Source organism: Glycine max, chromosome 9 (genome assembly GCF_000004515.6).
Source record: "Glycine max cultivar Williams 82 chromosome 9, Glycine_max_v4.0, whole genome shotgun sequence".
NCBI lineage: Eukaryota > Viridiplantae > Streptophyta > Magnoliopsida > Fabales > Fabaceae > Glycine > Glycine max.
This window is the reverse complement of record NC_038245.2, coordinates 18,246,176-18,260,853: the sequence shown is the minus strand read 5'-3', so window position 1 is coordinate 18,260,853 and position 14,678 is coordinate 18,246,176.

The following is a 14,678-nucleotide window of genomic DNA, read 5'->3' as shown; positions in this document are numbered from 1 at the left end:
AAAGTGAAGAAGCAAAAGGGGAAGAATCTAGTGAAGAAATCTACCCCCAAGAAGAACGACAACCTTTAATGGTTAAAAAGGAGTCTAAAGACGTAAGTGTCTCCTCCAAGAGGTTAGCTAAGAAAGAAAGCCATTTTGAAATAATGACAAACATTAAAGAAAATTCCCCTCTTAGACAACCTCTACATTTTCTCCTTTGTAAAAAGACACTTGTTAGCACTGCCACACCTCTGGGGCTTGAGGTTATTCCTCAAGTAAAGGAGTTGTTGGATGAAGGTTTGGTTCGTAAGAGCTTAAATCCTTTTGCTATGTTTCTGCCCAAAATAGGTATTATTAGGCACCAAAACCCTAAAATAGGTGATATGATGAATATGTTGAGTGGTGCAACCCTCTTTTGTAAAATCACTCATGCACCCAACATCTTCATGATTCGTGTGCATAGGGACTCATTAGGTAGGTTTGTTTTCATTTTTGGTTTCAATACAAACATAGGTGCTCATATGGGACACCTTAGGTTTGTTGTACTTTATTGTCGAAATAATCAACATGAAAATACAAAAAAATGTATGTTTTATTGCATTACTTTCCTTAATTTTTTAAATAATGATCAAGGGGTTCCCACGGACCCTAAGAGAATAAAGGTCATTCTTGAGTGGCCCACCCTACTAAGTATAAGGAAAATTTGGGGCTTTCATGACTTAACAAACTTTTACAAAAGTTTTGTCCCATATTTTTCTATACTTGTAGCACCACTCATTAAGTTAGTGAGGAACCATGTCCCCTCGTGGGAAAATGCCCAGGAAAGGGGTTTTCAGACCTTACCCTACTCCAACATGTCAAACACCACTAATATATATGTTTTTATTCTTTTTTATAGGTGTTAAGGGAAGAAGCCCTGAGTTTCAAAAACCTCTGGATTTAAGGTCAAATCCTTTTCAAGGGGGAGGGAATAATGCAATCTTACCCCCCCCCCCCAAAGGCATTGGATAGAAGACTCCATGAAGATTTGGCCAGACATGCAGGAGAAGGCCCTAGGGTTCTCATGAGCCTTAAGGTAGATTTTGGGCCCATGGGCTCAGTATGAGCCCACTTATCTTTGTACATATTAGATTAAGGTTTATTATTTTTGGGCCTTGTATTTAGGGCTCCGTAGTGTAGGGAGTGTACCCTAGTAATGTAGGATTTTCAGCCCTTGTATTTTTGGGCACCTAGAATAGTTTTTGTATTATGGGTAGTTTTGTAATTTCATATGCATTAACTGCACTATTTGATGTGTGCATGTTGGGAGATAAATTTAATTGAATTGGGAGAAGCCCAATCCAATTAAATTTTGGAGCATCTTAAGGGAGAGGTGAGCATTTTCTTGCTACACCACATTGCCACATCATATAGTCACACTTTGTGCATTTCCTTCATGCTTTACATGCCTCATGATACCTAAGCACACTTAGTGGAGAATCTTGGACTTGATCTTTTGATGAACTTCAAGATGCATTCGATGATTTGCATAAAAAAATCTATCAAACTTGCCAAACTAGTTTCACTTTCTAAGAAAACCATTTCAAATTTAGAAAAGAAAATTTTGAAATCAAATCAAGAGTACGAAAATCTTAGATCTGAAGTTAAAACATTAAAATCAATAGATAAAAACTAACCTTCTACAAAATGCTTAATACAAGAAAACAATGAAGCATCTCATTCATGTGATGTTGTAATAAATTTAAAGAAGAAATTGCAGGTTTAAAAAATGCTCTTGCCAAATTTACTCTTGGTAAAAATAACTTAGATATTATATTAGGAAGAAAAAGATGTGTCTTTGACAAGGCTGGATTAGGGTATAATCCTGAAAAACAACAAAAGATGTACAAAAATTTATTTGCCTCTACTCAAAAGACTAGTTCTCCCTTCTTAACATGTTTTTACTGTGGTAAGAAAGGTCATAGTTCCTCAACATGTTATATTAGTTAGAATAATAATAACATTGGGAAAATGGTATGGGTTCCAAAAGGATCTTTAGTCAAAACTAACATTCCAGGACCCAAGAAAATTTGGGTACCTAAATAAAAAATATGATTATATGATTGAAGGACTACTTGAAGAAAAATTGGTACATTGATAGTAGTTGCTCCAAACACATGACAGGAGATGCATCAAAGTTTACTCATATTTCTCCCAAGAAGAGTGGACATGTGACCTATGGAGACAACAACAAAGGTGAAATTGTTGGAGTTGGAAAAATAGGTACGAATCCTTCTACCTCCATAGAAAATGTTTTACTTGTTGATGGTCTTAAGCATAGTTTCTTAAGTGTTAGTCAACTATGTGATAAAGGCTTTTCGATGTTATTTGATTCTCATAACTACTTTATTGAAAGTAAACATGATAGAAAAATAAGATATGTAGGACATAGGACTAATAATGTGTACATGATAAATCTAGATAAAACCCCAAATCATGTTCAATGCTTTCTAAGTAAAGCGGATGATGAATCATGGTTATGGCATAGGAGAATTGCTCACATAAATATGGAACACTTAAATAAATTAATTTCAAAAGATTTATTAATTGGCTTGCCAAAACTCAAATTTGAAAAAAATAGATTGAGTGATGCATGTCAAAAGGGAAAACAAGTAAGGGTTTCTTTAAAATTAAAGAATGTTGTTTCAACCACTCGACCCTTACAGCTTTTGCATATGGATCTCTTTGTTCCTTCTAGAACTATGAGCCTTGGTGGAAATTATTATGCTCTTGTCATAGTAGATGATTATTCTAGATTTACATGGACTCTATTTATTGCTCACAAAAGAGATGCATTTCATGCTTTTAAGAAACTTGCCAAAATCATTTAAAATAAGAAAAATCTCAATATTGCATCCATTAGAAGTGATCATGGAGGGGAATTTGAGAATAAAGACTTTGAATTATTTTGTGATGAAAATGGAATAGAACATATTTTTTCTACACCTAGAACCCCTCAACAAAATGGAGTAGTTGAAAGGGAAAATAGATCATTAGAAGAATTAGCAAGAACCATGCTTAATGATACAAATCTTCCTAAATATTTTTAGTTTGAAACTATTAATACTGCATGTTTTATAATGAATAGAGCATTAATTAGACCTATTTTATAGAAAACACCATATGAACTATATAAAAGGAGAAAACCAAATATTTCCCATCTTCATATTATTGGATGTAAATGCTTTGTGTTAAATAATGGAAAAGACAACTTGGACAAGTTTGATGCAAAGTCTGATGAATGTATATTTCTTGGTTATTCTTTGAATAGTAAAGCTTTTAGAATATATAATAAAAGAACTATGACTATTGAAGAATCAATTCATGTTGCTTTTGATGAGACTAACTCTATTAGCCCAAGAAAGGATATACTTGATGATATTACAAATACTTTAGAAGATACACATATTCATGAAGAAGTCCACAAAGACAAAGAAGATGGAAATAGTAGAGATTCTAAAACCAAAGAAAATCAAATAAACATGGATCTTCCAAGGGAGTGGAGAACTTCAAGGTATCACCCTCTTGATAATATCATAGGTGACATCTCAAAAGGGGTAACAGCTCGACACTCTCTTAAAGATGCATGCAATAACATGGCTTTTGTCTCTTAATTAAACCTAAAAACATAAATGAAGCCATAATCAATGAACATTGGATTATTGCTATGCAAGAAGAATTAAATCAATTTGAAAGAAATCAAGTACGAAAATTAGTTGATAAACCTAACGATCATCCAATTATTGGAACTAAATGGGTATTTAGAAATAAATTGGATGAACATGGAATAGTCATTAGAAATAAGGCTAGACTAGTGGCTAAAAGACATAACCAAGATGAAGTAATAGATTATGAAGAAACTTATGCTCCTATAGCTAGACTAGAAGCTATTAGAATGTTACTTGCCTTTGCATCAATAAGAGACTTCAAACTTTATCAAATGTATGTTAAAAGTGCATTTTTAAATTGATTTATTCAAGAAGAAATGTATGTTGATCAACCTCCTGGATTTGAAAATTTAGATTTGCCCAATCATGTTTTTTAAATTGAAGAAGACTCTATATGGTTTAAAACAAGCCCCTAGGGCTTGGTATGAACGATTAAGCAAATTTCTTTTAGAAAAGGGATTTACAAGAGGAAAGGTTGATACCACACTTTTCATTAAAAGAAAAATGCATGATATTCTCGTAGTTCAAATATATGCAGATGATATAATCTTTGGAGCTACTAATGATTCCTTGTGCAAAGAATTCTCTAATCATATGCAAAATGAATTTGAAATGTCCATGATGGGTGAGTTGAATTTCTTTCTTGGACTACAAATAAAACAAACCAAAAATGGAATCTTTCTTAGTCAAGCAAAATATTACAAAGAATTGCTTAAGAGGTTTGGAATGGAAAATGCTAAGCAAATGCCCACCCCTATGAGCACTGCTTGTTACTTGGATAAAGATGAAGCTGGTCAATCAGTAGATATAAAGAAATATAGAGATATGATCAGATCTCTTATTTATTTATCAGCAAGTAGACTAGATATTATGTTTAGTGTTTGCATGTGTGCTAGATATCAAGCCAATCCCAAAGAATGTCACTTAAGTGCCTTCAAAAGAATAATGAGATATTTACTAGGCACTATAAATCTAGGCTTATGGTATCCTAAGAATTCTTCTTATAACATAGTAGGATACTCTGATTCTGACTTTGCTGGATGTAAAACTGATAGAAAAAGCACTAGTGGGACTTCCCATTTAATTGGTTCCACACTAGTATCGTGGCATAGCAAAAAGCAAAATGGTGTTGCCTTATCAAATGTAGAAGCGGAATATATTTCTACTGGAAGCTGTTGTGCACAAATCCTATGGATGAGACAACAACTCTCTGATTATGGTTTAATGCTTGATCACATTCCTATTTGTTGTGACAATACGAGTGCAATCAACCTATCCAAAAATCCTATTTTGCACTCTAGAACAAAACACATTGAAATTAGGCATTACTTCCTTAGAGATCATGTTCAAAAGGGTGATTGTGTACTAGAGTTTGTTGAAACAAAAAAATCAATTGGCCGATATCTTTACAAAACCTTGGCCCAAAGAAAGTTTTTTTACCATTAGACGAGAATTAAGGATTATTGACCAATCTGACTTAGATTCCTAGTCCATAAAATTATATATAATATTTTCCTTTTTATATATTCAATGATTTGAGAGCATGTAATCAATTACATTAAGTCTGTAATCGATTACCATAGGTTCGTAATCGATTACCAGTCATCCCTGTCTTTAAATATGACTTTTCTCTCTCTCTAAGTTCCAAACACTCATCTCCCCTGTTTCTCTAATGGCGCCCCACACCCTAAAAACATTAAATCCTCATATCTTCTTCATTTCTTCACCAAATCGCTTCAAACAAAGTGCAAAAATCTTCTATTCGAATCCTCTACAAAACCCACCAATTGAAATTTTTAGAAACTTCACCAAATGGCAAAATCGTCAAAGAGGTCTCATCATCCTCCACCACCACTATCGGCCACCACTGCCACAGTTCTTTCGGTAACCCTTCGACACCACCCAATCCATCTCTTTCCACACCGCACTCTCTCACTCTGTTTTCCATTGATGTCCAACGTGAGAGGTATTACTCATCATTCTTAATCGTGATATTATTGACCCTAAATACCCTGACTTTGAATTCTTTGAGGGACAAAACTTTGATTGCTATCAAGTATTTCAAAATTACGAACTAGTGGATTTCATGACTATGAAATTGCCCTATTACCTTGAATTGGTTTGAGTGTTTTATAACAATTTGGAAATTCATGAAGGAGTGATATTTTCTGAAGTGAAAAAAATACCAATTGTTGTTGATCAATCATTGTTTTACTCCCTAGCCAAAATGAGTAGTTAAGGCATGCCTTTGGAAGGAACTTTAATTGATGATTGGAAACCAATTTATTCTAGTCTTGATGCTCGTAAAATGGTTTGTGTTGCAAATACTGATATGTCTAGTCGCTTACTTGCTGGATCCTTTACTTTTGAATGTCGTATCATGCATTACATTATCTATCGTGTATTGCTTCCTCGTTCTACTAACCCTTCTCAAGCCACTTAGGAAGACTTAATTTTGATGTGGGCACTGGAAATTGGACGCCAAATTAACTGGGCACATCTTGTTCTTTAGCGTATGCATAATGCATTACGTACAAATGCCCCTCTACCTTATCCCCATTTGGTTATTCTGTTTTGAAGCACTTCAAAATCTCTCTTACTAATGAACCATCTGTCAAGGTTAAGCGTTTATTTACAATAGGAGCCGCTACAGTCGATTCTTTTAGTTATAAGAAAGATCTTGATGGACAATGGGTTCGCAAACAGGATTACCAAGCAAAAGCTCCCGACGAATGCACTCCATCTCCACCACATAGGGATCCCTCTTCTGCTTTACTAAATGATGTTCTCAACGAGATTCGTGTAATTGATTACCAGAGAATTTGTGAAAATGACATATTGAAAATTTTGAACTGATGAACCAACGCCACAAAATTATTTGAATTTTGATCTGTGTAATCAATTTCAAGAGTCATGTAATTGATTACTAGCGAAGAAATTTTAGAAAAACTATTGAAAAGTCACAACCCTTCAAAGATATGACTATGTAATCGATTACCAGAGTCATGTAATTGATTACCAGTGAAAAAGTTTCATAAAATCTTTTGCAAAGACATATATCTTCAAACTGTTTTGAACAAGTACAATGGGCTTATATATATATGTGTGTTCGTACTTCAAAAAAAAGAATTCTCAGAGAACTTAACTTTCAAAACCTCTTTAAACATCTTTAGCCAAACTCTTGCAAATTATTGACAATTCTTCTAGGAACTTCAAGTTGTACCATCTGCTCTAAAAGAAAGAAATCATTTTGTTCATCTTATAAAACTCAGTTGTAATCAAGAGATTGTTTGTCTCTTGGCATGTGAGAAACTTGAACACACGAGTGAGGGATCCCAAGATGTGTTCAAATATTGTAAAGGATTTACAAGGATAGTGGAAAATCTCAAATGGGTTACTTGAGTACTAGACGTAGGCATGGGAAGTGGCCAAACCAATATAAATCGAGTTTGCAATTCTTTCTTCCCTTATCTCGTTTATGTTATTTCAATTTACTTTGTCTTGCACATTTAAAGAACATTGTTAAATTGATTGCTGCTTCTTCTTCTACATTCTAAATCTATCACATATCATTTAAAAGAGGATTAAAACTTGTTAGTCAAAAAATTTTTAACACTTAATTCACTCCTCTCTAAGCTATTGAGGCCACTTGTTCAACAACTTTCGCTAAGCCCAAAAATGTCTCTAGAAGAAATCAATTGTTGATTGGGCTTAGCGACATCAACACGCTGAGCGCACAAAGCCTGGCCGCTGAGCATGATCAGAGCACTGAGCTACACCGCACCCCTACAACTTCCACCACTTAATTCGCTAAGCACAACTAAATGGGTTAGCGCACTACTTAGTCTCGCTAAGTGTGCAGGTGCTCACTAAGTGAAAGTTATAGACCAATCCTAATTGTAGAACTCACTAAGCCTGCTAATCCAGCACTAGGCTCAACATCCTCTTGGGTTGGGTATTTCACAAACTAGGCTTAGCGAGAACGCGCACTAAGTGCGAGTTCAGAAACGAAAAAAAAAGGATGTTAGGGGGGAGACCAAAGGATTTCGTCCTCAAGTCACTAAGCAAGATGCCCTAGCTAAGCGCGTGATACTTTAATGTCATTACTGATGTTAGACTGCGCGTTAAGCGTGTGGTCGCGCTAAGCACGCAATCCGTAACTGCAGGAAGTTTGGTAAACTGCCCTAAACCCCCCAACCCTACCCATTCCTCCCACTTCACTCTTTCTTTCCCACTTCCTCTCCTTCCTTCTTTCTCACACACACTACCTCATCCTCGTGCATTTTCTTTGTCCATTTTCTCATCTTCTGTGCATATTGTCCATGAAAGCATGGTTTTTGTGATGTTCTAATTTCTATTGAGTTTTACAGTCATGTTTGCATCTGTGCATTACTTTCTTCTCTACATTTCATTTTTTTCATGTTCATCTTAGGGTTGTTTTTTTTTAGGTTTCACCTAGGCTTTGTTGGTTTAGCTGTTTCTACAGTGGAACTAGTTACTCTCTGGCTTGTGTTCGAACTACTAAGCCTACATTTATGGCTTAGCGAGCATGTGCCATTTCAGCCTTACAACAATTCATTTTATGAGTTTTGATGAAGTCGCTAAGCTTGACCTGTGTGCTTAGCGAGTTCATAATTTTTTGTGTTTTATGGGTTTTTGATGAACTCTCTAAGCCTGACCTATGTGCTTAGCGAGTTCATGCCTTTCTTAGAATATTTGCTGGGTTTTGATGAACTCGCTAAGCCTGACCTTTGCGCTTTGCAAGTTTCTGAATTTTCTTCGTAATTTTTTGGTGTTCTAGATGAACTTGCTAAGCCTAACCCGTGTGCATAGTGAGTTCATGATTTTTCTTCATATTTTCTAGGTTTTTTATAAACTCACTAAGCCCGACCTTGCGCTTAGCGAGTTCTTTCATGTGTTCATAGTCTCTAGGTTTTTTGTGTTTTAGTGCCTGAGTTAAGCGTGTCAAGTCGTGCTAAGCCCCAATGCCTTTTTGTTTCTCATGCCTTGGCTTAGAGCACTAGTGGCGCTAAGCCTACGAGGCTTTTCAGCTCCCCTACGAAGGCTTAGTGCGCTTGTGCTAAGCCTTGTTATGTTTTCAATGATGTTAGTTGTGTGAAGCTTAGTGCACCCTGGGCGCTAAGCCACCCACCCTTTCACTCCTAGGCTTAGCGCACCTCTGTGCTAAGTTCAAATATCTTTCTAGTTGTTTCCCAAGCTTAGCGCACCTTCGCGCTAAGCCCAATTTCTTCTCTATCACCTATTTGGGCTTAGCGCATCATGCTCGCTAAGCCCAATTCCCTCTTTGTCTCAAATTAGGCTTTGCGCTTTAATGGTGCTAAGCCACCCCTTTCTCTTGATTCCATAAGGCGCTAAGCACGACACTCACGGCTTAGCACATTCATCCTTTCTATGCACTTGCACTACGCGTGACCCTCGTGGCTTAGCGCTTCAATCCTTTTTGTGTACTGGCGCTAAGCGTGACCCTCGCGGCTTAGCGCCCCCTTTTTGTTTAGTAGCTTTATTCCTTTACTTCATTTTCATGCCCTACTGCTCTTGTTTTGATTTTGTTTCTTATGTTGTTTTGCATATGGAATCCAAGAAGAAGCATGCTTCTTCCTCTCGCCCTCAAGCATCCTATGACTCCTCTTGTTTTGTGTCAGAGGAGGTTTGGGGCTGATACCAGACCAATGTTCATCTCCAGAACATCTTATCGGAGAGGATTGTTAAGTTATCTTACTCCCACTATGACGAGTTCCTCAATGAGCTGGAGCGCCACCACTGGCATCGCAACCTCACCAGGTAGATAGAGAATCACATTGATGTGGCACTAGTTAAGGAATTCTATTTCAACCTATATGACCCAGAGGATCGCTCTCCTAGGCACTGCAAAGTTTGGGGGAAGCTAATCAAATTTTATGCCACCATACTAAACACTTTTCTGGAGACACCACTGGTTCTTGAGGCGGGGGAGCGCTACCGAGAGTACTCCCGCTACTGCTTTACCTATCCCGACCACCAGACCATAGTGACCAAGTTATGCATTCCAGGGTTGGGATTTATGCTGAATGCTGAGGAGGCCCCTAGAAGCTGCTGAGGAAGGATCTGAACACCTTGGCTTGGACCTAGAGTGTCCTCTCTTACTCCAATCTTGCTCCCACCTCCCATACCTTAGACTTTAATATGGATGAGCCAGGCTAGTCTATAGACTTGTCATGAAGATGAACATGGATGTCGACGCCATGATCTCTTCTCAGATCTCTCAAATAGCCCAATCCAACTCCTCAAGGTTGGGCTTTCTAACTCTGATCACTACTCTTTGTGAAGCCTGGGGGGTTGTCTCTGACTCTCTCACCTTCGAGTTCCTCAGCTCGACCATTAATCTAGCCTACATTCGCAAGAACTGTTGGAACCCCGTTGATCCATCTATCACTTTTCCGGGGTCCCTCAAGGCCACGACTAGGGCTCCAGTAGAGGCACCCCCAGTTGCTCCTCCACCTCCCAAGTCGTTGGCGTCTTCCTTTTCCTCCACTCCACCAGACCAGCTTGTCCCCATGTTGCAGAGTATCCATCATGGACAGTGCGTAGTGATCCAGAGCATTCACCACTTTTCCGAGCAACAACCGGTCATTTCCTTGCAAGACTTCCTGGAGCAAGTTGCTTGGCCCACAATCCAGACTTCCCTTGTTGGGGTGGGGGGTGACGCTCCTGAGGCTTAGGACCTAGCTAGTGAGACTGATGAAGCTAATGCAGATGTTGTCAGTGCTGAGATTGCTCAGAACCCAGCCGGTGAGGTGGATTATGTTGATGTAGGTGATGCTGATCCTGAGATGGATGCAGATTATGTAGCTAATGTCACAGCCACACAGGGAGCCTGGGATCCATAGCCCACCCAGGACTGAGTGGCAGGATTAGAACTTTATTTATTTCCTTTGCATTACAGACATTTTATTTTTGTTATGGTTTTGCAATTATTTATGATTCAGTACTTCATATTTTGATAATAAGGCCATGTTGTGAATTTTTTATTTTAGCTATTGAGCCAAATATCCATCCCGTGTCAGCAACTGAAGGAACCCCTTGCACCTCTTTGAGCATAACATGAATGAATTTCTTTTTGAACCTTAAGCCAAATGAAATGACTATTTTGCACACCTTATCTTAGGTTGTAGGAGAGCATTATCCTAGAAAAGATGTTTGTTGCAAATTTGGGGGAGTGCTTGAAATTATCTATGCGCAGGGATTGTAACAAAATCACACAATCAATGTAAGCTGTAAAATGTGGCACAATGCCATTGTTTAAAAAAAAAACCCTGAAGCAATTATGTCCTAATAGAATATTGTGTAATGTTAATGAGGTAATCAAATAAAAGAGGGATGTAGCAAGGAAGCCATGATAGTAAGAAAATAGGGAATAGGTGAATGCTTTCCTAAAACCTAAGTTTTGCATCCGCGAAAAACCATGAATTCTTTGCTAACCTGGCCACGTTACAAGCCTAATAAATTCCTTAGGATCAACATTGTGTGTGTATGATTGCATGGAATGAGATGAAGTGCAAAATTGGGAATTGATTGTTAGTTGTTTGGTTGAATTGACACTTGCCTGAAACACTTGTGTGCTTGAGAGAAACACTGGCTTGTGAGGAAATAAGCTTAGTCAATCTTCCTTGATGCTTGTCATGCTTGCTAACCAATCTCATCTCCTTATCTTAATTTCACATGCTTCTATCCTGAATTATGACAAATACTAATTTGGGGGAGATAGTGATTGGTAGAATGTGTAGTCATCTCAGTATCTGTGGTTGGTACTTTCTGAACAAGCCACTAATCTAGCTTAGTATAGTTAGCTTTCTTTTGCTTGAGGAGAAGCAAAAATTTAAATTTAGGGGAGTTTCATAACTGATGTGCATAAGTAGATTATGTAATTAAAACATATAAGAATTAGCACTATTCTCCCATTTTTATTGCTTCTTTTTGTGTGAATCATTGGAATTTTGGAATCCTATGAGTTTTTGTGCAGTAGGTGCCTTAAATTGCAAATTCATATTGCTTTGATGTTTTTTATTTTGCAGAAATACACACAAGGGATAGGAAGAGAAGTTGAAGCCTAAAGATTCGCGTTCAGCGCACCAGGCTCGCTTAGCAAGTTGTTGTCGCTAAGCGAGAGGGTTTCTGCTTAGCGCAAAGAAGCAGCATGGAGAATCTGTAGTCAGGCGAAGGGGTGCTTAGCGCACATGGCATGCTTAGCTCCCAACCACTTACTTGCGCTTAGCGCACATAGAGAAGAAAAGGGAGTTCGTTCAAAAGAATAAAGAGCCCTAAAACTTGAGCTAGAGGAAGAAGACAATCATTGGGAGCCCATTCTCTTCCACGGATTCATCTTCATTCTTTATCCCTTCACCTTTTACATCCTTTTGTACATTTGAGCCCTTCATGACCATGAAGGGCTAAACAACCCATTGTTGGGGAGCCTTCCACCAAACTCTCTTGATGTAAAGACTCTTGTTATCTATTTAATATTATTACTAGTTTCATTGTTCCTTCTTGCGTTTATTTTCATGTATTTGGTTTAATCATCCATCTATATGATATGTTAGGGTTTAAGCATTGGGAAATGTGGTTAATCCTTAGAACTTGGAAGAGCATCTAAAATGCTTCATTGCAAGGGATAGTGTAAGGCAGTTTAGCTGAATTGTACATCTCTATTAATCATATAGTTCAACTAGTTTAGTTCTTGAGGGATTAAGAAAGGAACTAGGGGAATTAGGCTCTCTCATGTGAGGAATCACAGTTAGAGTACTTTAATGGATATAGGTGATAACTAGAGTATTATTAAATAGAGAAAAATTAACCAAATTATATCAAGAGAAGTTTTGGTAGGGAGCCCCAACATAATCAACTCCTGCATTCACTTTTCTTCGCCAGTCTCAGTGTTTGTTTTATTTACTCAGTTTTAGTCTAAAATCACTTGATTGTCTAATTTGCAAACAAAAATGATTTACTTAACATTCTCCAATTCATTCATTAATTGCACACAAATTGAATATGTACTAATTTGAGTACAAACAAAATCCTTGCGGAAACGATACTCGATTTTACCATTTTAAAAATACTACTTGGACAAATTGGTGCACTTGCCAAAGAGTTAACACTACTGTCTTACTAAACCCTAATAACGTAAGTGAGGTGAGAGAGAGGAGAAAAGCAAGAAAACAAGTGAGATGAGTTTGGAGTAAAATAATTAAATTAGAATGACAATCATTCTAAGACAATTTTGGCAAAACCGTCATCGGATGATAGTTTTTAAGACGGTTTAATTTTCATAAAACCGTCTTCGTTGAAGAACTCAGTATTTACAAAATTGTCACCGCCTAATATACTAAGAAGATTATTAGAGAACCGTCATTGTTTCACTGTCGTAAAAAACACTTTTTCTAGAAATGTGTATTATTTATGTTACGTGTGATCTTGTCTTCTTGTAACCTATGGGATTGAAATTAGTTTATTTGAAATCTCCTTTACCTTTTGTGTGGCTTTTCGTACTCATTCCACATCATTTGTGGATGATATAAAATGCAGTGTTTAAGTGATTAAGTTAAGAGTAACTTAAGTGTTTAGACACAAGTTTTTATGGTAAGTGAACGTGGGTATTTAATAACGTGTTGAACACTGAATATAACTAAAAATTATTTTTTCACTTTTGATTGAATGCATACTTATGAAAATTATAAGATACAAATTAATACCAAGTGCATTGATTTATGTAGTGGGTCATGTTCACCTAACAATTATTTATTAGTCCATCAATAATTTATTATACATTTTTTATTATTAAAATCAAAGGCAGGAATGGATTGTCCAGTAAGTAATGAATGGACTGTCCAAACCTAACAACATTAAATTGACTTAAAATATGTTTTTGGATCTTGATAAATAATAACTTAGTCAATTTTTTTTTGATCTTTGATAAAAAAAATTGTATTGTGTCTCTAATAAAACAAAAAATGATTTTTAGTCCTTATTATTTTGTTTTACTCATTCTCATATATCTTTTTTTTTTCATTTTAGTTCTTATAATATTTTGTTCATTTTATATTAATCTCTTTGAAGAATATTTAATAACGGACTAATAGCAAATTATATATATATTTTAGAGACAAAAAATATATATTCAAAGGACTAAAATAAAATAATAATGACCAGAAAAAAATTATTTTATTAAATGCTCAATGCAAATAATTTTTTTTTATTAGAGATCTAAAATAAAAAATTTTAATTTATTAAGAAAAAATATATATTTAAGCCAATTAAAAATTAAAATGATTAGCACTTGCAATATCAAGGTTGACTCGCCGAGTGACTCAGTAATATATATGCACTTGTGCATGGGCCACACTTTTTGCTATTTTCTGCAAGAATTCTAGATCATGGTTATCCCTTGTCTGCAATATGAGCCCTTCTATCCATATTATTGTTATTAGGGAAGTAAAAAAAAAAAACTAGTTTTAAAAAATACCTATAACTATAATTATAATTAGATTTATATAACTAGTTATATAAAAATTGGTATAAAACTATAATAAATTTTATAGTTATAGATATTTCAAATAACTTATTTTTGATTATCCATAACTAGTTATATAATTGATTTTAGACCTTATATAATTAGTTTATTCATAAATAGTTATATACCTATATTTTAAAAACAATAACTAATTATATCAAACTATACTCATTTTAAAAATTAGTTATAATTATAATACCTATTTATAATTTAGCTATTTATTAGATATAGTTATAATTATATAAATACCCAAATTCGTAGTTTCTAGCATCTTTATCCTTACCGGAATCTGCATAGAAAAGGAGATGCTTCTCCTACTAATGGTGGTTATGGTTTCTTGGCGCATATTCCATAACAACTAACCAATAAAATATTCCAAAATGAAGCTGACGTTGAAGCTGTCATAACAATCTTATATTATTAATTTG